Genomic DNA, 6000 nt, shown 5'->3' with positions numbered 1-6000 from the left:
CCATTTTGTTTGGCGCTTTTCCCGCTTTTGATCTTGAGATAAATAATAAAAAAAAAAAAGAGACGAGCAGATGACACAGATCCCTCCCAGACCTTCACTGCACCCTGCAGCAGGACGGCAGCCGTGTCCCCGTGGTCATTGCACCCGGGACCTTTGGGACGGCGGGGGGATGGCCGAGCTGAGCACCGACTGGGAGCCGAGACCCAAGCAGGGCAGTCTCTGGCTTTCCACAAGAGCCAGGCTTTTCCTGGGGAAATGGCTGCTTTCCCTCTGCCCTGGAAGGCTTGCTTTAACTGAGATCCCGATTTCTGCCTCCCACCGCTCGCCACTCCCCCGATGAGGAGCCACGTGAAATTTCTCTTGCCATCTTTCATTAAAATAATCCAATTAAGCAATGCTCAGGAATCTCTGGTCCGGGCCAGCCTGGTCAGCCGGCGTTCCCGTGTTTCCAAAGCATCTTCTCGCCCTGCTTGCCCTCACTTCAAAGCTCCGGGGAGCAGCCCCGTCCTTGGAGCGCTTCGGCAAAGTATGTCAAGAGATTCGGGAAGCATGTTTTAATGCCAAGGAAATTAGTAACCAAATGAGTTCTTAGCCAAACGGCTCCTCTTCTTGATCTTGGGAAAAGTGGTGTTTAAATTCTCTATCTCATGGTTTTAGACTCAGGAAATGTGATTGCACATCTGTCATTATTTTACTCTTCTGTGTTGATTGCTCATATTAAACAAACCACATTCCTGCATCGCTTAGTAATCTCTGCTGTTCCCTTTCCTCTCCGAGAAGACAAGTCCCAGCTTGACATCAATGTACCTGTTGATCAGAGCTCCACTGTTAACCAACCGGCAGATCTGTTCAGACACCGGCCGCGGGGAGCGTTCGCACCACCGGCCCCTTTCCTCCAGATTGCTGCAACTCCGCGGCGCCTCTTTTCCCTAACCCTCGTTCGGCCGAAGAGCAGGAGGAGCTGCCGAGGTCCACACCCCGCGGGGACCCATGTGCTTCCCAGAAAGGCTCTCCAGCCTTCCCCCGGCCTCCACCGAGCAGGTAAGAACACGCGCTTCGGAGTTGGACACCAGTCAAAACAGGGTAGGTCCCTCGGAGCGCAGCGCGGTTCCCAGGAGCCTCACCAGCCCCGGAGGACGCGGTGCGCCCCGGCACGCACCATGGGCTCCCATCGGCCGAGCCCGCTCTGAGCCATCGCACCTCTGCGGGACACTGAGCTCTCCTCGCGGTGGTTTTGTCTTCCAGCTCTGCTGAGATCGCCCCGAGCTCGCCATGGAGCTGCTGGAGGAACCCGACTCGTAGGTGTTCCCAGCTCCAGGTAGGAAAGCCGGCGCGTGTTTGTGATGGTGAGGGAGGGAAGGTGGTGCCGGTGGGGAGCTGGTTCTGGGGGGGGCATCTCGGCTGGCACCCGGCCGAGCTGTGGGGACGTGTCTTTCACCACGACATGCCTGTCCTGTGGCTGTAAGCGCTTTCTAGTGGAGGATCTCAGGGCAATCTCGTTATCGAGCTTTGTCTTCTCCTGGCGAGGACACGGGGCACGTGTTCCTTCCCTGTGTCCCGTCGGGGTGTTTGGCTGCTGGGGCCGTGCAGGGCCCCGGGGTGCTGGTGGGGACGGCGCCGTCTCCATATCCCCCAGCCCCCAGGCTCTCTTTGTGAGGTTGTTTGGCTTGGATCGCTCCGTTTGGATTCGGTTTTGTTTGCATTGTCTGTGGCGGTGCTTTCCAAAGCGGCACCGGGGTGGGTCGTTCGGGGATGAGAAGGGAAAAAAGGGCAAAAAAATGTGTCCTGTGGGTCACCGATGGAAAAACAGGAGGAAAGGCGGGCGGGGAGGAAGAGGGTGGTACTCGGGGAAGGAAAAGCGGGCTGCCTGCGAGCACCGTCCATCTTGTGCTCCGGCAGCTCCGCTCCCTCCCCGACAGCCAGGTCCCTGTGGGATGGGGGCTCTCGGTGCCCCTTCAGGTGGCCTTAGGGACTGGGGGGCAGATGGGTGCCCTCTTGTGCTGTGACCACTGAGCTGTTCTTGGTGAGACGCCTCGGAAACGAAGCTGCTTATTTTTAAATAACTCTGCCCTTTGCACCGCCATGCGAGGCCCTGAAATATTTTTCTCCTTCGGCCCCTACGGGAAGAGAAGGAGAGGCCCTGGGAAGGCCTTCTGCTGGCCCCAGATGAAGTGGGGACAGGAGGGCATGGCTGGTGGGTGCCCTTCCCCACGCACCCCGGGGTGCTCCTGGTGCAGCGCCGGCCTTGCGGTGATGGCGGGGCCATGATGGGTCCCCCGCTGGCTGCCACCAGCAGCTTGTGGCATGCCACCAAATGGGAGGTGGGCTGGGGCCTCCCAGCTCTGGCCTGGTGTACTGCTGTGGTTTTTGTGTATATGGCAGCCATGGTTCAGGTGGTTTGGGCTGGTGTCACCTCCGGACTGCCCAAACCGTCCCGACACGGAGAGCTGGCGCTCGGCCTTCCTTCTGGCCACGGATATTGGGCCCCGGCCCCGCTCTGCTTGTGGCTGCCGGCAGCCAGTGCCCCGCTGTGTGGGACCAGAGCAGGATGAGGCCTGCCTCGAGCTCTGGTGGTGTTTAGAAAGCAAGTGCACGGGGTAACAGGAGCTTTCGTCTGCGCTGCTTTCAGCTCAGGGCCCCCCGAGCCCTGGGAGCGGACAGGAATGTGGCGCTGGGTGCGTCCAGCTCGAGATGCGGTTTGGGAGCATTTTGTGGCTCGCACGCAGCCAAACCCATGCAAATCCCCGCGCGGGGTTTGCGGAGGCCTCGCAGAGCGGTGTGGTGCTCGCAAACCTCTTCCGCTGGAGCTGGGGGGGTAAGGACGAAGCCCCGTGCTCCGTGTCGAAACACATCACTTTGCTCGGCCGCTCTTTGCGCCATTTTGTAGTGAAATTTGTTTCAGGCAGAAGCAGAAGCAACCCCAAACTCCTTCCCCGCCTGTCCCCTGTGCTCCCACACTTGTGCACCTCCAGACGGGCAGGAGGAGACGGGGTCCGCACATCCCCACACCTCGCTGACCCCCTCCTGCTCTCACATGCCTCCCATTTTCCCTTTGCACTACCACCTCCAGCTGCCCGGTGTTTTCAGCCAGGATCCCAGCCCGGGTTTCAAACATCACTGCCTTTTCCACCTGGCAAGCATGGCCAGCTGCAAGGCCACCGTCCCTTTTCGCAAAGTGCCCTGTCCCGGCGCCGCGCAGGGCCGTCGGAGGCCGCGCCTGTGGGACGGCTCTTTTTAAACAATTAAGAGCTTCTCCAGCTCGTTTCCTTCCATGCCCTCGCAGAGGAAATCAGCTTAATTAGTAGTCTTGGTGAATAATTAATTTTCTCAAATTCTTTTGATAGCTTCTTGAAAGCGAGGGGAGGGCTGGGTCAGGCACGAGCTGCTGCCGAGCTGCCCCATAGCTGGCGCCTGCAGCCCCCAGAAAAATTTGCTCCCTTTTGATAGGGGCAGCCCAGGGGGGTGCAAATATCCTAAAAAGTGGGGTGAGAAGGGGCTGGGGCTGTTCTCCAAGCTGTTTTCCATACCAGCATCTCATGGACATACATCCACCCGATTGATCCCATGCATTCCCCGGTAGAGCATGGGCACGCGGCCCTAAAGCCTGCTGAGCTCCTCTCCCATAGAGAGGGTTTCGAGGCTCTCTGCCCGTAAAGATCGGGTTGATTTTCAGCTTTGGCTCTCTGTTTTTAATAACAGGAGGGTCTGCTGTTGTTTAGACCTGAGCGGAGAGACTTTAATTACTACTTCTGTTACGAAAACGATGTAAATAGGGACTCGGGGAAGCAGCGAGGGTTATTAAAGCGAGGAGGCTGTAATTGCCGTGCCCCACCCTCTCCATCAGATCTTCCTCGCTCTCGGGTTTGGAGAGGACCGGCTGAGCCAGTCGGGTGTCCCTGGCCGCGGGTCGGCCCCGCAGCCCGCCGGCAGGGCGAGGACGCTCCCGGCGGCACCCAGCGCACCGAGGGCAGTTATCGGCCCCGGAGAGCATCGCCCGCACCCGGCAGGGCCGTGCCACGGGACCCCTGTGTTTTGGCACCCCCAATGGGTTTGCAGCTCAAGGAGCAAGGCATATGGATTTCGCGTGGTGAACGAGGAGGGTTTTCCTCGGGGAGAACATTTTGTAGATGAAGAAGCTCCCAGCTGAGCTGCGAACGGCATCTCGCCGATGCGAACGTCCCGCGCCTTGTTGGTTTTTTTTTAAGTCAAATCTTTGAGTTCATTTAATAATGGATGAATTATCAGAAATATGCGCTGGCGTGGAGCCCGGGTTTTGTCAGGAGGCGAAAAACTTCAATAACACGTTGGCTGAAATTATTAAAAAAACAAGGGAGCGAGAACAAATTTAAAAAGTGGAAAGTAAATCTGTGCCAAAGCCTCTGGGGATGGGGAACAACCAACTCAGTGGCAAACTTTCTCTCTCTCTTTTCCTACATACCTGTGCAGGAGGTGGGACTGCCCTCACCCAGCGTCAGCCAAATAAAATGGCAGCACCTTGGTTAAGCCTGAGCCTGGCAATTTTGGGGTCAGCACCCGAGCCTGGGGCTGGAAATGCCCGGCCCGCTGCCACCGGCTGCAGAAGGAGATGTGAGCTGTGCCGTGCGTGGCTTGCCCACTGTGCCCGCACCCAGAGCTCCTGCTTTTAAAGCAGAGGGCCAGCAGGTCGCCGTATGGTGGCACGTGTGTAATTGGTGTTGCAAAACGCAGACCAGCTCAGGTCAGAGCAGCGGGGATGGCTCCAGCGCTGTGCCCACGGGTGTCCGACACCTCCCTGCGCTGCAGACCCTGCAGGAGACTCTCCTGCAAAAGTGGGGACAGTGCTGCATGCCTGACCCGTGTCCCCTGGCTTTGTGGTCTTGTATTCCCCCTTGGGGGACCCCAGCAAGGAAGGGGTAGGGAGATACCTGTCAGATTTGGCACTCTGCAGCCTGCTGCACAGGGAGCACAGGGGACATCCCCCGTTGTCCCCAAAGCCACCACCTCCTCTCAACCCCACCGGCTGGAAATGGGGATGCAGAGAGGTGACACCAGCTGCTCCCCAGCCTCAGGGGACGCCCTCGGCGGCCTTGCAGCGAGTAAAACCCGCATCCCTTTCCTTGCTGCATGCTCACAGGAGAGCACCCACGCACCCCACGTCTGCGCCGTGCCCCTCCATTGGGCTCCCCTGAGCCCCAGGGCACAGGGATAGGGACGAGGGGCACCGGCGGCTGCTCTCTCCCCATGGCCGGAGCCTCTTGGGTGAAGCAATCGCGCCCGTCATCGGGCAGGAACGAGGCGAAGCCGGGGGCGAGAGGCAGCGGGGGGGGAGCGTTGCCTCCCCGCCAGCATGCAGCAACACGCCGGGCAGCACGGCTCGCCGCTTTGGCACTGCTGTGTCCCGCTGGACCCCCAGGTTCAGACGTTTTGGGGTGGGACACGTGCTTGTTACATGTGGAGCCGTGCAGCGAGCTCAGCATCCTCCTGCGGGGCACTGGGCGTCCTGCGCCATGGGGTGCAGCCCGGCCCCCAACACTGAGCATTTGGGACCGTGGGGAGCAGGGGGTGGCTCGGGGCATGCAGCTTCCCAAAAGCGCCAGTGGCCACAAGCTGTCCTCTCCCAGGGCTTTCTCCGAGCCCTGCAGAGCTGAGTCCTGCAGAGCCGAGCCCCTGCGCTGTTGCATAATGCAATCAGGGTTCAATCTGGGTGGAAAAAACATCCTTTTGGTCACGCTTGTGGAAAGCCGCGGGCTCTGGCCACGCTTGCTGGCTCCAGCGCTCGCCTTCAGGATCCTCGCGCCGATGGCAAACGTTCCTTCTCCTCCCACCGCGGAGGCTTTGGCTCTGCGGAGGGGGAATTTCCCGCTGCCTGCAATTAGCCAGTTTTGAGGTGAAAATATGCGCTCCCCTCCCTGCTTGGAGTCAACAGCTGCGGGTGTGCGAGAGCCCCCGGCCAGCCCGGGCAGGAGAGGCCCCCCCCGGCTCCAAACCATGCCTGCGCCTGCGTGCCGTGCACCGTTTTGG

At 59.7% G+C, this 6000-nt stretch overlaps 1 protein-coding gene across 2 annotated transcripts in view; it reads left to right on the top strand.

Moving 5' to 3' along the window:
- The first annotated feature begins 837 nt into the window (after positions 1-837).
- The window catches only part of FRMD6 (FERM domain containing 6), a 35592-nt gene continuing 30429 nt past the window's right edge, over positions 838-6000 (top strand). Inside the window, exons 1-2 of one of the 2 annotated variants that reach the window (XM_066998645.1) lie at positions 838-1041; positions 1246-1318. The gene's annotated coding sequence lies outside the window, so the exon portion shown is untranslated. Of the gene's footprint in view, positions 1084-1245; positions 1319-6000 lie in introns of both variants that reach the window. The other variant, XM_066998646.1, reaches the window with a different exon arrangement.

This window comes from Anser cygnoides, chromosome 5, assembly GCF_040182565.1.
Source record: "Anser cygnoides isolate HZ-2024a breed goose chromosome 5, Taihu_goose_T2T_genome, whole genome shotgun sequence".
NCBI lineage: Eukaryota > Metazoa > Chordata > Aves > Anseriformes > Anatidae > Anser > Anser cygnoides.
Note: the sequence above shows the minus strand (reverse complement) of the source record. Positions and strands in the feature narration are given on the sequence as shown.